Raw genomic sequence first — 24,242 nt, 5'->3', positions numbered from 1 at the left:
AAATTCTACTTTATGATCATCTTCAAAAATAAAAACGTGAGTTTATTTGTGAACTCTGTGAAATGTGTCTGATGTTTAGTTTGAACCAATCCTGTGTCAGCTGCAGCCACATCATTGCCACACATACAAATGTTCCTGTTTAGACCTGCTGGCTGTCAATGGGCTTCATTCCTTTTCATTTCAGCCATTTCCGGTGGTCGGCTGTGATCTAAACTCAACATGGCTCCTGTGTTAGAAGAGCCTCTGATTTTAAACTTTGCACATTTAATAGTTTCTTTCCAACACTGTGGAGCTACCAGCCCAGTATATGTAGCCCACAGTAGATGGAGTTATCAAGCTGACTGACAAACATCAGGACTCATGTGATCCCTACATGTGGACCTTTCACAGATGGATCCAAGTGCAGATTCAACTCTGCATCACATTTGACTTCAGCTGTTACACACTTTCTAGCTGTGTCACTTCCTGCTTTTTGGACAGTTTATTCATGTCCACAAATGTTTGGCTGCATGTTTGTATCATCTATATTTCCAGTCTTCATACAGCCAATATTTCATGTGAACTCCAACCTGCCAGCTGCCATCATGTTTTCAGGGTTCATTCAGTGTTGAAATGTAGGACAAACAGCAGCACATGTTCTCTAAATGTTTGCAGTCATTTTAAATGAAGCTGATACTACATGAGACATTTTCCATATTTACTGTCTTTGAACAGAGAATAATAAAGCCATCAAACATATACAGGCTTGTGCAAATACAAACTTCTGTGGTGCATTTGATGACCTGCAGAGGAGAACAAGTCGGGCTTTTCAGCCCTAACACAACCTCTTTGTTCTCAATACTACAAAATCTTCAAAGGCTGATATGCAAGTTTGCATGAATCACTAACACAGTTGTGTTTGTTTCTAGTATAATTATAAATAAGCTGATCAGATATCTGCTGACTGATTAGATCCTGTATCTATTACAGATGAACTGGATATCACAGCGCATGTTGTTAATCCGTCATATCAAACTAAACAGTGTTGCTGGTGTAAATATCCTCCAATAAAGTCAGATGAGGGCTGCTGTTGCCAGGTAACGATGATGTCACACTGGATCTTCTGATCTTTAGCATCGTAGCGCTCGGAGTCTGATGTTGGCTCACGTGTTGTTAAACACCAACATGACGTTCTACTAGTCAAGGCCTCAGCTTATTATATACCTATTATATTCTAGTATCAAATACACAATTTTCAAATGGAGGCCTAATAACAGATTATATTGTTCTCTTCCAAGATGGTTGCTGGCATCCACCAGTAACCTTTCAAAACAAAATGTCTAATTTCACTGCATTGACAGTAGGTAAAGAATTAAACTGACATTACTCCTCCACTGAATCTACATAAATCAACAGTTAAATAATGTCAGTTCTTCCGTGTTCTCTGGAATCAATCACAGCAAAGAAATTAGACTGTTTCTTTTGAAAAATGTTGGGAAAGAACAAATCAAGATCAAAAATCAAGATTCAGTTAAACAACAATTATAACTAAACAATTTGAGATAATGTTAGTTTCCATTAACATTAAATTAGGTTACTGAATTGGCAAACACCTTCCTATTAACATTACCCATTTTACCCCAATAACTAAAGAAATTAGCACTTGCAGGTCAAAACCTTTATTCAAGAGATGCAAAAATAACATTGATACAGTGACTGTCAAAAATTACAGCACTGATCATACTGTGACATCTTGGTTCAAAACAGCACACTTAGAAATATTCAACGTTCTTTACTTCAACTGAATGAAACTGAAAACACCATTTCACACGACCCATATGGGATATTTAGACTGTATAACTGTTCACGCTACATCTCTTCACTAGTAAAAGAAAGAAAAAATACAAAGAGAAATTTAAAAATGCTGCCAAAGTGCTGCACAGAGCAAAAGGAAAAACAAACAACAACAAAAAAATGGCCCTGTCCTCATGGCAGTTGCGGTGTATATAAAAATGAGCCCTGCGATCTGTTCCTGGAATTGAGCTTCAAAATGCAGCAGAACAAGTGTGAGATTTAAATGTCTTCTCACCTAGAGCTGATCACCTTGCATGCATAACAGTGAGCTTTCCTTGCAGGAGCAGTTTTGTCTTAGTTGTGAGCTTTTCTTGTACCGGACTCTGCGCCCCAATTTTAGTGTCAGACCACACCTTCAGAGTATTCCATCAACAACAACAACAACAACAATCTTTATTTATAGAGCACATTAAAAGCCAGGGGCATGCCAAAGTGCTTTACATGAAACAATAAAACAATAAAATGATTTACACTAAAACATCAGAGTCATATAAGTGTGGGATTATGTTCACAGGTAAAAACCACTAATAGGAATAATCTATAGCACACAGCTATAGCAAAGTAGAACTGTACCATCATACACAGTGATAGAGGACATAGGCTACGCAACAATAAAATAATAAAATAATTAGCACTATAACGTCAGAGTCATATAAGTGAGAGATTATGTTCACAGGTAAAACCACTACTAAAATAAACTATAGCACACAGCTATAGCAGAGTAAAGCTGTAAAGCTGTACCATCAAACACAGTGATAGAAAACATTGACAGCGCAGGACAACGCAAAACAACCAGACACATTAATAGAACAACTCACTAGAAGCAAGGCGAGAATTTAACTAGTAGAAAAAGCAAGTTCAAACAGATATGTTTTAAGCCGTGATTTAAAAGATTGAATAGAATCAGACGCCCGGATGCCAATCGGGAGACTGTTCCACAGCTCAGGTGCAGCTAGAGCGAACGCTCGATCACCTCTAGACTTCAAGCGAGATCTGGGCTGAACCAACAATGACTGTGAGGAAGATCTTAAGGCCCTCGTAGGAAGATATGAATTTAAGAGTTCCTTAAGATAACTTGGCCCTGTGTTATTAGTAATTTTAAAAGTAAGTAAGTAAAGCCTGCGTGTCCCTATCGGCTCTCACGGGTGTGAAACCGCATAGGTCTACGTTAGCCTGCGGCGTTAGCTCGGTTAGCCACGTCTCCGTGAAGATAAACAAGCTGCACTCACGGTATAGTCTGTGGTTGTTCAGAGCGCACAGTTCGTCAATCTTATTCTGTAACGACTTCACGTTGCCCATGATCACTGTCAGGATTGATGGTTTGAATCGCCTCCGGTGATCCGCTCTCCTCGCTCCAGCTTTGCAGCCTCTGTAGCTCCTCTTTAGCTCGGCCGGGATGTTGTGTCGCATGCCGGTCTGTCCCTTTGTTTTTAGTGCCAGCAGCTCCGCTCTCGAATAGATGAAGGAACTGGTTCCAGAAGTTTTAAAAAGTGCATTATCCATCTTGTATCGCTATATCTAAGAGGTATAAGTAGAGGAAGGTGAAAAAAAAGTTTGAAAAGCCTAGTCTAAAAAGTTAAAGTTAACAAAAAGGTGCGGTGTTGCAGAGCTACTTGGAAAGGCTGCCGTCACTCCAGCGCCATCTTGATGATGTCATCTTGATGACTTGCATGCATAACAGTGAGCTTTCCTTGCAGGAGCAGTTTTGTCTTAGTTGTGAGCTTTTCTTGTACCGGACTCTGCGCCCTAATTTTAGTGTCAGACCACACATTCAGAGTATTCCATCAGAACCAACCACGACGCAAGAGGAACACTGATGACGTGCAACCCCATGACCCAATCTGGGGCAGTGATGTACCAGCAGAGTTCAAGTTGTGGACCACCAGACAGAAGGTCCTGCACTCACTGTTCCCATGGGTCGGAACTGGAAAAAACACGTTAAGAATTGAGACTCTTGACTACCGATTTGGACTTTTCCTGAACAGCTCAACAAAGATAAATAAGGCTCAGAATGAGGAAATCAACGCGATCAGAATAGTGGTCATGCAACACAGGGTCGCCCTGGACATGATTCTCGCTGAGAGAGGGGGCCTCTGTGTCTTATTCAACACCACTTGTTGCACCTATATCCCGGACAACGTGCACTCCTTGACCATGACCACCGCCCTAGACAAGTTGCGACAACTGAGTAATGCGCAGCAACAAGACTATGTCACGAACAATGAGGACTGGCTGACCTGGCTGCTGAGTGGCAGCTGGAAGACCCTCGTGATAAAAGGACTCGTACTGATAGGAGTTCTGCTTCTATTATTGTGCTTGTTTTCTACATGTATCCTACCATGCATAAGATCCATGATTGACAAAATGGTACAGGCCACAGTAATTACCTATGTTGGACTGCCACTAGAAGATGAACCGGATGAAGAAGATTTAGTATAGAAACACACACACATACTGAATGATGCTACAATTGAAAATGTTATAATCAAGTGATTGTTGGCTGATAATAAAGTATGATTAAGTGAAAAATATTAACATCAGGAGGGGATGTTAAAGAAGAAACGCTTTTATGAGTTTTATGTTGCATTAAAGTACATGTTCATATTTTACTCTTAATAGGAAAAGAACAAAATGTACTACTCGCTCTGTTTATAGAAAGAGGAAGTTCACCCTATGACATTTATACGAACTTAGACACACACACACACACATATGCAAAATTAGAGGAAACTGCTATGCTTGTTTCACCCTGCTATAAATAATAAACGACTACTGCAGCTCGGTGTGAGTCCTCTCTGAGCCCTCACCCGTGCAGCACGTTAACCGTCTCCAAGTGTCTCAGTGTTGTTTATTCACCTGTTTGATAACTGTAAATCTCTGACAAGAGTTTATTTATATCATCTTCACGTGAACACATTCAAGAACATCACAGATGAAGAAACATTAAAAACTTCCACACTACATGAAGCAAGAAAAATAGTTTATTCCTTTATGTAGAAAAAACAGAAACATCAAACATCTCCAAGACTCTCTTTGAAAGAACTAAAAACCTTTGTTCTCATGGTCCAATCATGAGTGAACTCCCCGATGAAGCCTTGTGTGCTAAAACATGTCAGAGTTTTAAAGGTTAAACATGAGTTTCCAAAACGTTTTGCTGGAGAACAATGAACTATTTGACTGAGTTTCAATCATTTACAGACGAGCAAAACCAGGACAGAGAAAAAAGGACAAAACTGACTCAGTAAAAAACAGAAAAGAAGATCCCATGTAGATCTGTATTATGTAGAAGTTCAGCCCAACAACCAGTTCAGTTCAACACAAGTTTAAATGATTCTATCTGAACTCTGTGGAGCCTGATCTCAAGCTTTTAGAGTCTGACACAGAAACCAGAGGATCTTTCTGTGTCTTCAGATTCACTGTGATCCAGTGATGGGAGTGATTTCAGCCCTGAGTGATCGCGCTGATGTTTGCACAGAGCAGACAATGAGGTGAATGTTTGGGCACATTGGTAACAGTGAAACAGTTTATTAGTAACGTGGGATCGTTTGTGTGCAGAGTATGAACTGAGATTCCTGAAGCTCTTGTCACACTGGTCACAGCTGTAGTTTCCTTCTATGTGTGTTCGTTCATGACTGTTACGATGACCTGAATGCGAGAAGCTTCTCTCACAGTGTCTGCACTTGTGTGGTTTCTCTCCTGTGTGGACTCGTTTGTGTGATTTAAGGTCCCTTGCAGTGGTGAAGGATGACCCACACTGATCACAGAGGTGCTTTTTAACCCCACTGTGAATCAGTTCATGTTGTTTTAACTCACTTGGTGTGGTGAAGCTTCTCCCACATTCTTTGCAGTATTTCAGTTTGTCTCCAGTGTGTCTACGTTGATGTGTTTTAAGGGCAGCTTGCCAACTGAAAGTTTTTCCACAGAGGTCACAATGAAAGTCTTTCCCACCACCACAGTGATGACAGGGTTGAGAACTGGATCCATCTGTGTCGCTCTGCTTCTAAACAAAGACACAAAGACAGTGTAAGTCAGTCCTTCAACATTTGTATCCTGAACGTCGCCTGAAATAAAGAGCATCTCTGCAGACGTCCAACTACATTTGACTGTTTCAGTTAACACACTCAGTTTACTGGGCTGCAATAACTACAATACTACCACCATAATACTACAGTAATACTAAAATCATAACTGAAAGGAAAATCTGAATAATCACTCAGAGCTGCTTTTCCATGCAGTAGAATTGCTAACATGCTAACACAGTTTAATGAGCAGAGTTGTTCCAAACAGTCAGGCTAAAATGACAAGATAACAATATAAATACATACCTCACAGTAGCTGCACTTGTAGAGTCTCTTTCTGGTGTGGATCTGTTGGTGTTCTCTCAGGTGACGTGGAGATTTAAAAGTCTTCTCACACAGGTCACATTGATAAGGTCTCTCCTCAGTGTGGGTAAACATGTGTCGTTGTAAGTCTGTGTGAGTTATAAACTCTTTGCCACACTGTTCACAGCAGTACACATCATGTCTGTTGTGAATGCGTAGGTGTGTATTTTGGTGCCCTCTCTGGCTGAAAGTTTTTCCACAGATGTCACAGCTGTATGCCTTAATTCCAGAGTGGGTAACTAGATGCCTCTGTAAGTGGCTACTGTGAGTAAAAGCTCTGCCACACTGATCACAGCTGTACGCTTTAACTCCACTGTGGATGAGTTGGTGTTTTTTTAGGTAACCCTTCCTGGAAAAGACTCTCCACACAAGTCACAGCTGAACGGTCTCTCTCCAGTGTGGATGACCTGATGCTGTTTTAGTTTAGCCCTCACAGTAAAACCCTTCCCACACTCGTCACAGCTGTATGGCTTAATTCCAGAGTGGGTAAACTAGATGCCTCTGTAAGCTGCTACTGTGAGTAAAAGCTCTGCCACACTGATCACAGCTGTATGCCTTAATTCCAGAGTGGGTAACTAGATGCCTCTGTAAGTTGCTACTTTGAGTAAAAGCTCTGCCACACTGATCACAGCTGTACGCTTTAACTCCACTGTGGATGAGTTGGTGTTTTTTTAGGGAATCCTTCAAGGAAAAAGACTTTCCACACAAGTCACAGCTGAACGGTCTCTCTCCAGTGTGGATGACCTGATGCCGTTTTAGTTTATCCCTCACAGTACAACCCTTCCCACACTCGTCACAGGTGTGTTTTTTCTCTCCCTTTCTTCTGTGAGGTTTGTCGGCCTCCTGAGAGCGCTGACTTCTGGCTCCATGTTGGTCCTGCAGTGACAGAGATACAAACAGAGGCAGTGAGTGAAATGCAGTCGTGGAACAAACTCAACCTTCAAACTCCATTAACACTAGTTTTAAACCTGAAGGTGGAGCGTGGCACCAAACACCTTAAAGGTCTCTTATCCCCACCTGCTGGTAGTTCTAACACATTACATCCAACCTGCTGTTAAAGATAATTCATGACTGTTCAAACACTAAAATCATGCACACACACACACACACACACACACACACACACACACACACACACACACACACACACACACACACACACACACTATTTTATAATTTAGATTATTTTGTTGGTTCCTATTACATATTTCTATAATTTGTATAGATTTATACAGAATTATTCAGTGATAATAAATCCTATGTTTGTTTATTCTAAAGGAACCCCGTTAGCTTCCACAACAGATGTTGCTCGTCTTCCGTCAAATACTCACATAAAATATTACACAATAAAGTGGATTCAAGATATCCACATAATTTCACTCTTACATCCACAGTGAGGTTTCACAATTGTTCAAATATAAGCAATCAATAATAATAATAATAATATCAATAACATTGAGGCACATTACACAAATTTCAAAAACAAATCATGTCTTACAATATTTACAACAACTAAAAGCTCTGTAAATCGGCTTTTAAGTGTTCATTGAAGTTTTGAATAATTCTCTAATTTTTTAAGGCAACTTATTCCACTTAAAAGTTGCTCTAAATGTAACAGTTTTACAAAACGTTACTTTTAACTCGAGCATTTACTAAATTGCAGCTTGTTGAAAACTGTGTAATATGATGATGTATTTCATCTGATACTGCAGCTGAGCAGAATAAATGTGGTGTGTTTAACAGAATTGCTTTCTTTAGAACTACAAGTAAGCCATAGAATATTTTAGCCTGTACAGGAAGCCAAGAAAGGTTATTATGCATTTTATCAATATTAGTATAGTATGAACATCTTCACACTAATCTGGACGCCTTATTCTGGACTAACTGAAGTCTGTTAAGATCTGTCTTATTAGCTGCTGACCAAATGATTGAACAATACTCCAGATGAGACATTACTAGTGCATTAATGACATCTTTCATAATGAAGAAGTGATACACAAAGAGCATTTCATAGCCATAGCTATGCCTTGTCGGCAGAGTTATGTGACATTAGTGATGTTTGTACTTTCAGCGTTAACTTGGTTTTAAAGCCTTTAAAATATACGCCGTTCAATAGTCGACCTTAATCTGACAGAGAATGTGATGATTTTGTGGATAATTAAAGTCAGTCATATATCTACAAACACAACAAGCTGAAAGTCAGTGATGCTGCTCGGTTTGCAGCCCTGAACATCACGGCACAAGCAGGATTCACTGCACTGTTAATGTTAGCTGTGTTATATTGCTGCCTCTGTTCGGTGGTGTCGAGCCAAACGCACTTTAACGTGTGTTTGAACGAGCTGACGGTTCACTCGTTAAGCTGAAAGAAAGATGCTTTAATCACAGCAGTCACACATGTGTCCACTGCACCATCTGGAACTCTTCTTGTTTACACTCGTAATAACACAAACACTAAATCCTGCTTCTCTGGTGCTGTTGTGTAGCAGTGTGTACACCTGAGACTGTCACCTGTCTGTCTGTCCTGCACTCTCTCTCTGTTTCTTTCTCTCTGATTGTGGAATAAAAGTATGAACATGTGTTTATAAGTTACACTTGTGTTTGAATCCTGCAGCTTATCACACATTTGATTTCCATGTGTGACGACTGCAAGTGTCCAGAGTGAGGACAGACTGAGGGACCCACTGCTGCACATCATCTGTGAGGCTTTGCAGCCCTGATGATCCACCAGGACAAACTCAGCAGTGTGTGAGGAAGAGGAGGAGGAAGAGCCAGCAGCACAGAAATGAAGCCCAACAATCATGTTTCACAGTCCTGTGGTCTCAGCCTCAGATACTCATCAAATCACACAGAGCTCATGTAGAAACAAATGAACTAAATATGTTCTCCTTCATTTCTGTCAAACAAAGCTGTATGAAACGTTTCCAGCTGTTAGTATCATGGTTGCTAGGCAACCTGGGCAGCGCGACGGAGGCTAGACGTCCCATTTCACGAGCCTACGAGCCTCGCACTTCGGCCTTAGCGGTCTTTGAGTACGCGGCCCTTGAGGACTTTAAAGCTGCAGAACCTGAATCGGGATACAGCCATGATGATCTCCAGCCTCGTGCTCGCCAACATTCTCACCTGAGTTAAGAAGACGATCACTGAAATGGTCTCAGCAGGTCCTTTGATGACAGCAATGAAATGCAGTGGTAAGGCTTTTTGGGGATTAAGTTCGTTTTCATGGCAAAGAAGGACGATGCAGTTCATCTGATCACTCCTCATAACATTCTGGAGTGCAGGCAAAATGCTATTATAAAAACTTAAGCAGCAACTTCTCCAGGTTCCAATATTTATGCAATTCTCAAACCTTTTGGCCACGACTGTATAACCTCTTCTGAAGTTTAGTGGATATTATACATGGTTATGCTCAGGATGTGTCGGCCAGTTTCCACTGGAAACGCCTTTTGGTTAAACTGTCAGCGAGGAATTTGCATTTGCACTGTTACATTTTTATATAACTTTAATGCACATAAACAACAGCTGCTTGTTTCAGTGAAAATACATTGATGGGTTTTTAATAAAGTTGTGCAGCTGTAAAGTATTTTGTCTGGTGTCAATTCTATCGTCAGCTACATCGTTATGGCAAATGTTCAAATGTATATGGTGATAAATATCTTTGGTCATATGGTCCTGCTCTGTCTGTCACCTTCTGTGTTGAGCTCATTGTTTCCTCTGTAGTGGCTGAGCTGAGTCCAAGTAGCTGAAAATGTTCCTCTGCTGCTCCGTCAGACTCTCCTCCTCCTGCTGATCAGCTGGGACACAAAACAGATCTTTGTTAGGCTCCACACTGCACTGAAGAGTCAAAGTGTCTCATATGTTCATCTGACAAGTAAAAGAACACATTTTTGTTTTCCGAGGTGGGCAACTTGTTGGAAACAAACACAAAAGCTTTGAGCACTGATACCTGCCATTGCTGCCATTGAAAGATGCAACGCCAGCAATGTGGATTGTCAAGACTCAAACCAATCATCAAGCAAAGACAACAGGGATCATTTGTTTCTGTTTATTTAGCATTCACAGCATTTGTAGTTGCCTTCTGTGCAGGGGAAGTCCACGCACACTGTGTGGTACCGCCATCTGCAGAAGGTGCATTCAACCTCTGTAAGAGAAACGAGATTGTCTGAGACTGAAATGATATTCACTAAAGAAGTGGTGATTTGTAAAACTTCAAGTGTATGATAAGGTGAAAACAAATACACAACTGCATGTCATGTAGTTGAAGGTTTTTTTTTCTTTTGGAAGACCGGAAAACACTGAAAGTTACAAATTAGTCCTTTATTTATCCAGGTAAAAAAAAATCTCATTGAGATTAAAAATCTCATTTCCAAGAGAGACCTGGCGTCATGGCAACACAAGTCACATACCACACAGGTATATAACATTTATAACAAACACAATATCCCAACATGTGTAACAAATGTATTGTGCTTGAAACAAATTCAGAATAGGTGATAAAGCAGCTGCACATGTGTGTCACGAGTAAATCTGGCTGTATAACAAACAGAAACAAGTGATCCTGCTGTCTTTGCTCAACGGTTGGTTTGAGTCTTGACAATCCACATTGCTGCCATCTTTCAATATGTTGAATGCACCAGTGTAAGTGCAGCCACTCAGACTCAATGTGTTCATAGAAACAGGTGCAGATGTGTCACGAGTTCATCCAGCAGTAGCTATGGCACTTGGCCACAGGGGGCAGCAGTGGACTGACCTGCATTCGAGACTGCTCCAGCTGCTCTGTGACAGTCAGTAGATCTGCTACAAATTGCAGATCATATGCAAGTTTTGGAAATGACATTATAAATATTCCTAACTTAGCCACGGCAGCATTGTTGATGTATTACCTATATACTACAAATAAACTTGTGATGTGAGAATGTAATCAAACTGTTGATCAGAGGCAAAGTAATTTAAAGTTTATGATGCTATCGTCTAATGTTAGCTGACATGATGTTAGCTTGTAAACTTATGTTGTTGTCTGGGTCTCATGTCTGATCTGATGATAATAACTGTGACAACACAGAGATTAAATAAAGGACGTTGGTGGGACTTCTTATGTTAGAACTATAACTTCAGTTAAGGAGTGAGACGTAAGGTGACAAGGAGAATGAAGAGAATGAGAAAGAAGTAACTGGGAAGAGAAAATGAAAACAAAAATTTGAAATGATCAAATTTGTGTTAACAGATGATGGTGATTTTAAAAATTCAAGTGATTTAAAGGTTTTATCCTATTTGTTGTTGTTTTTTTTCATATTCTTCTATTTGCAAGAGGTTATTAATAAAACAGGTTCTCTTTCTGGTTTCTCTTTTTGGACGCACTCTCTACAGCTTATCACATCCAAAATGGCGGATGTCAAGTACAAAACCTCGACAGAAACAATCAGCAAGAATTTTAGCATCAGTCCAAAATAAAACTGTCCAACTACAGAGTTTTAAAATCCAACTAAACTATGAACAGAGATCTTTTACAAATAGGCTATTGATGAGATGACAGTGGTAACAAAAACGTACACATCCGCGCACACAGACAAAATGGCGGGAGAGCGTTTAACGGTCGACCTCATGAGTCCGTTACCGTGAACTATGGAGCGGCAGATTTGTGCTGGAACTGAGCTGCACACAGCTGATGTTAGCCAGGAAACATTACACACTGCTAACGTTACCTTCACACGGAGCTCCACACGGAGATGATCAGCGTCAGGCACAAACACCAAGTTCAGAAAAGAGGAACTTTGAGCAGGAAGGAAAGAGTCAGAGCGGCGTTTGAGGACACGTTTACAACCACGAACATCAGAATCTGTCTGTGCTGCATTCAAGTGCAAGTTGGAAACTCACTAATCTCTGTCATGTTGTCCAAAGATGATTTATTTCTGCTGGTTTTCTTGTTTGAAACACAAACATGTGTCAGCACTTTGTTGTTCTTCACCCTGCAGCATTTGAATATTTCAGGAGTAAACTGATCATAAATTCATGAAGTCATGAATGAAAGTGCAGACTGAGAGTGGATCACATGATGTTTGAGGTGTGTCATGTGACATGTTCAGTATTGTCACACATGTCTAGATTGTCCCTGATATCATAACTGCTCAAACACTGATGATTATATTTGAAGAATTATTCCTGATGGCAGCAAAGTTTGAATGGAGCTCTCTGTCTGTGCTGATTTGTCGCCCTCTGGAGGTCAAAGCACAAACTGCATGATGTCACTGTAACCACCACGGTGACAGGAAGTGTTTTTAAATGATGAAATATGTCAGTGATGCTGATAGTGTGTTCATCACAGACGTTCAGGCTTCATGTTGACATGAATCAAAGTTAATGTCATTATGGACCAAGGACAGTACTCTGGGTCTCCTGCAGAACAACTCGAGCTGTGATACCTGAATGAAGAGCCTCTGCTGCTTTAAAGAAGGAGGCTCGAGGCAGAGGTGAGGTGCAGACCAACCAGCTTTTATTCAGCAACTTTAACAGAAGGATCAGAAAAATAAAACTATACAGCACAGTGATGCTGACTGAAGCCACAGCATTAAACTAAACAAGCATCTGATCATCTTTAACAACATCTAATAAATAATGACAACTATTTACTCCTGTATTTCCTACAATAAAGCCTGTTCAGATATTTGTTGCTGATGGAAATGTAAAAGGCTCCCAGGAACCAAAGGACAAAAACAGAGGCAACAGTCACAACTGCAAAGGATCCCCTAACACATAAACTGGTTCGAAGATATTTTCTAGCTCTGCAGAGGAGCTTGATTGCACGGACAGTAAAAAGTGGATTCAATAACAGCAGCGAGCGCTGAGTGATATAACGGTGCTGCGAGCAGCAGTGCAAAGGCTCACACAGAGACAGCAGCTACACTGTGTGTGGATGTGATCCACAGTCACAGCTGTGGGTTTCAGTCAGTGTGTCTCTAACTTCATGGTCACATTTCAAAGCTTATTGGAGCCAGAAGATGTTCAAGTAAAAGATTTATTGCTGTACTCGTCTACCAGGATAACAGGAGGTTCATAAAGCTGTGTAATACTTCAGCTTTCCATCATGGAGTAGTAGTTGTGTCCCTTTGTGTTTATTAGTGTGTTCACACGTCTACTTTAACTTCACTCTGTAATGAAAGGATTCAAATCACTGATAAATACATACATGCTGACTCTGAGTCTCAGTGAAGGAGGAAAGGATGGATGAAGGCAGCCTAGTGTGGGTCATGTGTGTCCAGCAGTCATCCAGGGCCTGGATCCATCTGTAACAGGAAGACAAAGTCCAGCCTGTAATCATCCTATCAGGCACAGCGTTTCCATCCAGCATCCTGACGACGCTAACAACCCGTCAAACGTCTCCTCTGGTCCACAGAAGTCACACTTCCTGTGTCATGTTTACCTTTTTAAGTGTGCTATTCAAGCCTGTGTGACCAACTCTGACTCTCCAGATTCCATCCTGGTCTCTGCTGCAGCTTCTTCTACACGACTGTTTTCTGTATAATAATATCTGCCTTTCCCGTCTCTGTCCCAGTGTGCCTGCCACTCGTCCTTCATCTTTACCTTCATTATACTCTTCACCTCACTTTCACTGTATTTTATAGTCAAACCTGCACGACTTCTTCTTGCTGCACCTTTTTAAACTTATCGTCCTGTTCATTGCATCAACACCGATATTCACAGGGAGCCATAAGAAATCCACTTCTATCCCTCTGTGTTTGATTCTATACAGTAAATGAAGTATATCAAAAACAATATGTTGCCTAGAGTCTGAAGACATATCACCTGTGCTCACTAGCACGCTGCTAGAGTCCCAGCAAACCACATACCTCCATATTAGTGCGTCCTCCACCCAGTTCAAGCCAGTAACATCACTACCAGCTCCCAGTATAAACTGCCACATCATCTGTAATTCTTTTACTCATCACCAAACTTATTTGTGGGAGAACAAATGCAGCAGCCGTTCTTTTATCTGACAGTGTTGACGCATCAGTAAATATCCTCACATGACCTGAGGACTTTCCCACTATATGAACCTGCTTTTAGTCGCCCCTCCTCCCTCGCCACAAGCTTCCTTTACAACATAACTTATAAAAAACAACTTTATTGACAATCAGCAATAACAATTACAGACAGTCTAGAAGAAGAATCACATGATCAAGGAGCAGAAGTTTATGGTTTTAATAGCTTTTACATTTTGGGAAAGTTTTAAAAACATTGTTGGGTTTTCTTTCTAAAGCGTTGAAAGGACGGCTTTGCATCAGAACAGTAAGATCAGCAAATGAATCCATTAAAGTTCTTTTGCCTTGTTTGCAAAAGAAGCCAAACAACATTTGTGTCACAAAGAGAGACTTCAGAACAGATCAAAGATCACAAACATCAGGCACTGATGGAAACAGCCAAACACAGAAACAGAGGCACCAGCAGGTGAAGGAGGCCTGTTGTAGAAATGACTCTGAGTGCTCAGGTAGAAACGCATGAAGAACCAGTGCGTCTAATATTTGGAAACCAGTCTGTGTTTGAGCGTCCTGGATGAAACACAGATCATGTTGCAGAGCGAGGACGTCGTCTTTCCTCCCGAGTGTGTAACTACAGGACGTGTGCAGAAGGTTTAATCGTCCTCCTGACAGTTACTGATGAACGAGTCCTTCAGGGAGGCTCCAGGATCACTGTGGCTTTTACCAGCTGCTGCTAAACTGAGAGGTGTTGCTGCTTCATGTGTGAAGATGTTTGCATGGCTTTAACAGTGCAGACGTTCCTCATGTGCACCCATTTCATATGTTTTATTGTGATGTTTAGTAACATCTGCTTCCCTCCTTCAGGCAGACGATAAAGTGAGCTCAGCCTTAAACATGTGGAGAGAACGTTTGACCGACAGTCCTGGGACGACTGCAGAACAATGGTTTGTTTTTAATGATAAAGTTTCATAATGGAAATAAATGCTGAGCCTGTTTCATGATGTTGGCCCTGCAGCATCAGGCAGGATTAATACTGTAACAAACGTGTGTCACAGTTATAATGACTTTAAATGAAGACTTGGGTTGGATGGAGATGTCAGCTGGATTTGTGCTGACTGTCACTTTAAATGTTTTCAGTTCTGTTCAGCTTCTAAATCTACTTTTGTATAATGTTTGCTGAGTTTTGCACTTCATGACGCTTTTAAGAAGAGCCAATAAATCCTGACTTTACACAAAAATAAAGGTTTAATGTGTTTAGTGTGACAGTGGAGGAGAGCGCACATAATAAGAGTCATTAACAGAATGGTGACAATTATAATCTGTCTCATTTTAGGAGCAGCTCACAGGCACAACAGACTACAGAGCAATCAAAGCACCAGTTAAACGTCCATGTGACCGGCTTACAGCCAATGAACAATCAGTCCCCACTGTCCCCACCAACATCACTGTACTGGAAAGACTGTGCTGCCATGGTCAGAGATGAACTGGTTCTAAAATGTAAGGCAGCTGATGTGTGTGGCCTTAGCAGCACAAATGCATCACGGCTGCAACGCTGCAGTGTGTTTAAACATTTGAACATTTCTGTGGCTTCAAACCAGCAGCTCCTCTGTACTCAGTCGTGTTTGTGTGTCTGTCAAAGTGATTGTTGTCTTTAAAAAGCCTTTTGTGTTTGAGTTTTGTGAGCAGTGCCGAGCTTCTCTGTAGTCTAAGCTGAGTCGATATATTTGATTCCATGTTTGGTGTGATTTTCAAAGTCAGCAGCAGCAAACGCTGAACAAGCAAAGTTTGGGCCCATCAGAGACAGCAGTGGACCTGCTGACCTGTAGGTGTTGGAGGTGTTTGTGTGCAGCTGTGGGTCAGTCAGCTTTATTTCACTTATCCATGACAGAGCGCTGTTAGCTGTGAGTTAGCATCCACTGAGCTGTTTCATCTACTCTGTCACTGCCAGCAAGCAGAGCCCAGGGTTGGCTTCATCAGCTGGACGTGGCCTTGCTCAAGGGCACTTTAGCAGCACGTTCCCAGCAGTAACAGAGGGATTCAAACTGGTGACCCTGGAGTAGGAATCACCCAGAAAAGTCACCTTATGCCAGCAGTTTTAGTGAGACGGGAACAACATTACAGCTCTGATGTCATTGACCTGTGCAGTGAGGACATATTGAACTGTGAGGACACAGCTTATAGGTTCAACACTGACCCTGGGTCAGCATGTGCAGGTGACATGGTGTTGGTGTCACCACTACAGACAGCTCAGGTTCAACTGGTTCTTCTTTGATTTGCTTCTATAGCACAAAGGTTGACACCAGTCTGGTCCAGTTAGCATCTGAATCCATAAACGTGTGAGCTCGTCCCACCAGAGGACGTCAGCATCATGGGGATAATGTCTGCAGCAGGAAAACACAGGGACAGTTGGGTTTGCTGCACATCTGGAACACACAGTTAGCTCAGATATGTTCATGTCGCTAACACCAATACAGTGACTGAGTGCTCTATAGCAGCTAATGCTAACAACTGTAACACTGCTGTTTGTCATGGTTTTCAGACCAAATGATAACAAAACGTTGGGAAAAGTGAAATATTGGAACATGAAATCATAAATTATTACATTTAAACAACAATAATACAGCTAAATTTCCCCTGTTGGCTCATAAGCTGCTCACCTGGATGCTACATCAGTGCAGTCCTCTCTGAACATTAGCTAATCAACACACACACACTTATTGTTGAGAGGCTGACTTCACTAAACTCACAGAAACTCTTAAGAAGCTCCTCAAATGATGACTTTGGAGTTTTGTGTTACTGTCAGTGTATAAAAGCTAGAAAAGGAAGAAAAGCAGGAGAAATGATCAAAGTGCTGCTGTGTGCAGGAAGAACTACAACATGTTAGTGAGAAACACAAACAGGGTGTGAAACACACTCCAGAGGAAACGCTGTGTGCAGGCTGTCTGTGACTTCCTGTATCTCTGCCACAGACTGGGACAGACACCAGTGAAACCAGTCACTGTGGTCATGTGCTTGTAGCCAGCAGCCTGTGATGTGAGGCTGCTTGAGTCAGTCGTCTGCTTCCACCATGTAAACCTTGGTGTCTCCTACATGCACAGATGTTTCCTGCAGACTGTGCTGCTCCAGCTGTCACACAGATGTTGAATCAGCAACATCTGCTATCACGTGCTCCCTGGTCCCACAGATAACAGGCTGCATACAATAGGCTCACCTCTGCTACCTGCTGCTCCACTCCCCATCGCTGTTTTGGCCACGCCTCCCGTTGGTCAGCAGGTAAAGGTGAAGCCTGGGACATGGAAGCCTTTACAGCAGAGCTTCATGGGCCTGTCCAGCAGCAGGCTGAGGAGAGAAAGGTGACAGAGTTCGCTGTTACAAACAGTTTCTCAGCTTTGATCTAAAAGAGCTTCTTTCCTGTTAAAGCAGCTGAGAGTGAGCACATGTTCTCCCCCTGAGGTTCTCATGACAGAGGAAGAACTCACAGCTGAGGAGGACCAGGATCTCCATCCACTCACAGTCCCTGCAAACAAAACCACCATTTGAACTTTAACATCTGTTGTAAGTTCTTGTGTCACTCAGCACATCTCAGCTGTTCCTGAGTTTCTTCTGAAAGTCTTCCTGTGATTGGCTGTTCACAGACACATGACTACATGAATCAGCTCCACATGTTCTCAGCAGCAACATCTGGGCAGCTGTGACAGGTTAAAGACAACATGTTTCTAAGTGCAATTAGAAGAAGAAGCCAGTAAAGACGCGTCTGTGATGCAAAGCAACAGAAGAGCAACGTGAGCCACAGTAAGTGATGGAGGATGAACTGGTCCTGTCTCTGTTGGTGGGCTCGTATACTGGCAGGAAGGAAGCTTCTCTGGGATTTCTCCCTCAGCACCAGTGAAGCCTCTGTTTCTGTCACTATTGTCTCTTTGAACTGTGATTATTTTGTGCTTTCACAGCATTTTCCTGTTTCATGGTGTTTTAGAAGCAGCAGTGTGTGTGAGCTCTCAGGGCCACCGTCCATCCTGTATACTTGTTGTTTGTAGTGTCACCAGTGCAGTGATGACCACAGGGTGGCGCTGTGCTGCATCACAGGCAGCCTGAGCTGGGCCTGTTCCATATAACATATATATCAGATGATGATATGAAACATCGTTTGTTTCATGGTGTAAAATATGTTACATGGTTGTGATGCTCACTGTAGTGTCTGTATTAAAGTTCTCTCTTTCTCTTATATTTAATATAACCACACTACGGACGCTCGTTAGCAACAACGCCGGTAAAACCATCGCGTGGCTCCGCCGTCCGCTTCTTTATTTTCCACATAAACCTTTCACAATAAAGCTCAAGATCCTATTGAGACTTTTCAAAATAAAACGAATCACATGAAAGAGCATGCAGAGAGTTTAGGGATGAAAAGCCAAAAAGAGCCGTCAGGGGCTAAAACATGAATGTTACAACAGGCTTTTCCCCGCAGCACGCCGTGTGATAAATACTCACAAAGACTCACAAACGTGTCGTTTCATGCGTCGGTCAAACACTCGACGCCCAGCTGGAAACACTTCAGGGAAGTTCATCTGCCCGAGATTCAGAAAATCGCCATAAACGTTCCATATTCACCTTTACATGGAATATAAAGGGAAAAGAAGAAACACAGTGCTGTGTCAGCGTTAGACATATAGATATATCCTTGCTTTTAATACATTTGAAGGTGGGTGGGAGAGGTGCTTCTCCGCGTAGTCTACGGTCTCTTTGGGATCGCTAAAGCTTTTCCTCACATCACCATGGGTCACTAACAGCTTTGCAGGGTATAGCAGTCTGTACCTGACGCCGGTCATCCCACGTAGTCTTCCTCTCATATTTGCAAATGCGGCTCTGCGTTTCCAACAGAGGGAGGGAAATCTGGGAGGATGTTTATTTTAAAAACCCTTATACATCAGGTTCTTGTTCTCTGCAGCTTTCAGCAGAATTTCCTCACCAATGTGGTAGTAGTGCAATCTCAAGATGATGGGCCGAGGAAGATGACTTTGTTTGGGACGCTGGCGATTCACTCTATGTGCTCGATCGATGAGTGGCTTCTCCTCGAGAGATAGCGCCTCCGCCAACAGGTGTGAACCAACTCAGTCATCTTGGGTCCCTCTGTGCCTTCTGGTATTCCTGCAGTTCTTAAATGATTCCTCCTGGAGTGCCTCAAGAGCTCCACATCTCTCATCTAACTTCTTTACCTCCGTAGACAAACGCTCCACAGTGGCCTGGAGAGTGGCGATGGTGTCAGAGTGGTTCGAGGCACAGTCCTGCAGTTCAGTCAAAGTGTTATCATGCCTGGCCACGTCGCTTTTTATGTCCGAAATTGAGGGCTGGATGCTCTGGTTCAAGGATGATATCTCGCCTCCTATGGTGGTAGAAATCTCTAATATGCAAGTGTCCAGTGCTAGTTAGTTAGTTCTAGTTCTAGTGGTTAGTGGGGCTTTATTTGATGATTCTAGTGTGTGTTACATTGTTGTCATATTGTTGAGTCGCAGAGCTGTACAGTGTTACAGTTTCTGTAGAGTCTGGTATAAGGAACTCAGATCCCTCTGTGAATAATGTTCACTGAAACTGATCTGTAGTTAATGAACTAGTCAGGATTTACACTAGAGAATGTTTCTGCCATTACATGGCCTGTATTTGTAGAGCGCTTTACTCGTCCCTGAGGACCCCAAAGTGCTTTTTTGCCCAAGGACACAACGACCGAGACTGTCCAAGCCGGGGCTCGAACCGGCAACCTTCCGATTACAAGACGAGCTGCCGACTCTTGAGCCACGATCGGCCCACATATTGTTGTCTTTTGTTGCAGACACCAAGTGTTGAGATCCTGTCTCAACCTCCTACATTCTTCCAGCAGGTTACACATTATTTTTTGTATTTGGAATCAAATATATGTGTCAGTTGGGCCTAGTGCAGGGGTCAGCAACCTTTAACACCCAAAGAGCCTTTTGGACCCGGTTTCCACGCAAAGGGTCAGGGTTCGGGAAAACACTGGGAGCCGCAAATACTTTGTGACATCTAAAATGAAGATAACACTGTGTATATTGTTTTTACCTTTATGCTTTGTGTGAACAACTACAGTGTGTTGCTTATGAAATCCATGAAGTGCTACAGAGAAAATTACATTTGATTTATGTAATGAACACATTTTGAGCTCTTAAAGAAATATAACAAAGGAAAGCTGAACTACAATGATCCATGTAGCAAACACAAACTGTTATATCGCCTTTGGGCTTTTGGAGCCTTGACCTGACTTTTAAAAAAAGCGCGTTCATGCAAACATCGTCGGGTCTGCCGTGATATGTTTACAACGGGACTTCTGCTCCTGAACCTCTGCGCACAGCGTCTGCAGGTCGGGGCTGTACGAAGTCACTTTATCTCTACAGACTGTAAGCTGTCGTCTGTGAGGCGTGAGCGTGTTTGTTTGAACACAGTTCACGGTGGAGAACAGCTGCTGACATAATGTGGATCCGAAGATCCATAACTGGCCTACCTGGGGCTGAAAGTCTCCATAAATGCAGGCGTTTCGGCGGCTACACCGGCTTCCACGAGTGTGACGCTTATTTTGAGAAAATAATAGAATATAAATGTATTTTTATATTCCAATATCACAATAATCTTCCAATGTAGAACTACAAGTTAAAAAAGAACTAAGATAAATCAAATCCACTTCAGCTAAATACTTCTCATTTATTTCCATCTTACATGCTGTGACTGCAGCCATTCCCACATCTCTGTGAATGGGACTCATGGACATGGATCAGTGGTTGTTGATCAATGGTCCTGAGAATCTGCATAATTAAGATGAAGGAACGGAGCTCCCAGCCCATCGTTCCTGCAGCTGCTTTCAGTCTTTATGCAAATGTCCTGTTTGTAAGACTGAAACCTGCAGCTGAGACTGAAGACGTCACCTGATGATGACGACACGTTTCTCCCACAAAACGCTGCGTCCAGATGAACAGAAGCAACAGACTCACTTTCCTGGATGATTGAGATGCATCAAGACTTCATTGTGTGTTACTTCTCATTCAGCACAGACACATTATTCCTGTTAGGTCATGTCAGCTGTCACTCAGTACAAGCACAACTGTGAACAACACAAACTTCTCTTCAATGTGTCACAGAAACACTAAGTGTGAGAGCCTGTATGACACACAGGACAGACTGTAAGCTCTGCTGGCTGCACAGCACTTTGTAGCAGTTTTCCAACATGTCCTCCACCCGTGATGTCAGTGGTGGGACCCCAGTCACAGCACTCAGCACCACCTCCTTTAAATGTATTTTATAGCAGTTACTCCCGTTACTCGGTGCAACGCTTCTTAAATGTGTTTTTGCAGGATAAAACACAGCAGGTGGTGTAGAGAGGACGTCAGCTGACGGAGCAGAGGGAGGCAGACTGTGGATAAATGACAGAGTGAGAGGAGAGCAACCATGACAGAAGCACAGGTGTGGCAGATAGAAGTGGCTTTATAGACACTTATTGTCAGTCCTCGTGCATGCTGTGGAAATAAGTGTCTGTGTCATGAGGTGACATGTGAGCTTATCTTTGGTCAATAAAGCTGAACGACCAGTTTTCACTTTGCTTGTTACGCTTGTTTAGTGACGTCTGGGTTTCTGTGGAGCCCGAATTTTGATGAGTTCTGGTGAAATCATCTGAGATCATCTGAGCATCGGTGAAGAGTCAGCAGAGAAAGTGTGGGACAGAAGTTTGCTTTGGACACATGGACTGAAATCAAAAAGTAACAAACAGGATTTCCAATGGACAGTATGGAGAAGTGAAAGTACACAAAGGCTGTGCTGGAACACGTGTGTTACACTTTTTGACAGCTGAGAACAAAACACAATATTTTGCATCATCTCTGCAGTGTCTCTTCTTTCCTCTGCTGTTGTGCTTTTAGCTCCAAACTGTTTCAAATGGTTTGTCAGCAAGCTGACCTCTGACCTCTGCAGTACTAACTCCTGACCCGTACAAAGAGCGGGCCTTTCTGACCTTTGACCTGCAGCTGTATGTCTCTCAGTCTCAGTTCTTCTCTCCGTCACTGATGGAGCAGGTGTAGTTGCTGCTGACAGTCAGTCGTTTGTTTTCTCAGAGTGAGGCTGAAGTCTGAACTGTTCAGAGCATCAGGTCTCATCAACGTGCGCTGCTGTAACGCCGCTTTGTCCTCTGAGATCACCAGGTATGAAACCTGAGTGCTGACAGAGCAGCATGTTCCCCCTCATTCACCTCCACCACCACAGCCAAGGCATGCTGGGAAACTGAGGACACACAGACGGAGAACTGAAGTGTCTGCTGTGTGTTCATCTCAGAGTCCTCACAGGTGACACATTAGCTCCAGAACACCAAGCCAGGTGTTTGAAGCCTGACAGGGATTCTTCCCATCCAGAGGGAGGATTTAGCTGCACAACAATGAACATTAGTGTGTAGTTTAGAAACACAGACTGTGCCTGCACTGCATCTAGTGAAGAAAAGTGTTACTGCCAGAGAACCAGGCTCCTTTAAAGCAGCTGATATTAAGGTTGAAAAATCAACAATAAGCTGATGTAATCAACGTTTCACAAAATGGTCAGCAGCTAAAATCTGGAGCCGTTCTTTGGTGGTAATTAACAGTTTGTTCTTGTTAGCTAATTATGTCATTAAAGGTAGCAGCAGAAGCCTTGTGTTGAAAGCCCATTCACTCACACATTCACACAGTATGTGTGTGTCTGTGTTACACTGTGGACATCCCTTCTGTTGGAGCGCCATCTTGTGGCAGGTTTAAGAAATGTTCTTCTTGTAAATCCAAACTGATGCACCTCCATAGCAGACTGTGGAGGCTTTCAGTGACATGAAGACTTGATTTATACTGTCATATTCTCCTGTTACACAAAGCACAGCACGCTGAACATGGATGAACTGAAACTCCCAGCATCTGACTGAGGAAAAGCACAAATCATTCTCACACTGACTCCTGCTTGATTTTAGATTTGCTTTCAAATCCTCACACTTTCATATGAAGCACTAAATGGGCTCCAGACTGTTTATCTCAGCTTCCTGTCAAACACACTGCTGCTCACACCGAGGCTCAGTTTACTCCTCCAGCCTGGCTTAACCTGCTGTCTGTTAAAAACAGTCCCACACTCCTCTGTTTAATCCTTCTGATCAGACTCTTTGATTTTGTATTGTTTTTACCTGAACTTGTGTTTTTGACATGGTTCTGTCTGTGAAATAAAGCTCACACACACACTGCTACAGTCCTTCATACACTTAGAAACGAAGCTGCTCCTTTCCTCAGTGCTGACACATAAAGAAGAGTTGCTTTTATATCCAACACGTCTCTGTTCCAGAAAACAGCTTCAGCAGCCTCTGAGTCTGAACTTGGAGTTGGTTATAAGCCACAGGCCTGTGTGCACAGCAATGAGGAAATATAATGCAGTAAGTGAAACATGGATGTGTGGAACAGATTATCCCAAAGGTTGATTCTGTTCATCTGGACGTTCTCAGTGAAACATTTGGTCTCTCGGTCAGGTGACTCCTTTAGTCTCAGCTGACTGCAGCTTTCCAAACCTTTGTCACTGGATCACTCACTTCATCTCCAACGTGTCCCTGACACAGACAGCTGGAGCCGTTACAGCAAAATCATTGATCATCGTTTTTAGAACATTAGCTGGTGTTGGTGGGCAGGCTAGCAGTGCTAATTGTTAGCACTAGTTCTGCTGCTCTCCCTTTGTCTCTGTTATTGTTGGTCTTTAGTGAACAATAGAAAGTGTCTTCATGAGACTGTTGCCTAATGTTCAAATGTAGATAACACCACCTGCACCAACCTGTTACACAAGCAATACGTCTGGTGTAGCTTTGGCTGGAGCACATATTGGCAGCTCCAGTGACATCACCACTCCATGGTGACATCATCTCTACAGACTGTGGCTGTTACATATCCTCACCTGGTAATAATAAGACTGTCCTCAGCTGCACACAGCTCCAAGATGAACAAACTGAAGTAAATACAAATTAGAGTTACGATAGATTGAAATCTTGTAATCAGAGCTAATTCTTAGTGAAACT

At 42.4% G+C, this 24,242-nt stretch overlaps 1 protein-coding gene across 1 annotated transcript in view; it reads right to left on the bottom strand.

Moving 5' to 3' along the window:
- Positions 1-24,242, bottom strand: part of LOC309702163 (uncharacterized protein) — an 854,297-nt gene that overhangs the window by 686,733 nt on the left and 143,322 nt on the right. The gene's annotated exons all lie outside the window — the stretch shown is intronic.

Source organism: Aulonocara stuartgranti (genome assembly GCF_965226115.1).
Source record: "Aulonocara stuartgranti genome assembly, chromosome: 3".
Taxonomy (NCBI): Eukaryota; Metazoa; Chordata; class Actinopteri; order Cichliformes; family Cichlidae; genus Aulonocara; species Aulonocara stuartgranti.
Note: the sequence above shows the minus strand (reverse complement) of the source record. Positions and strands in the feature narration are given on the sequence as shown.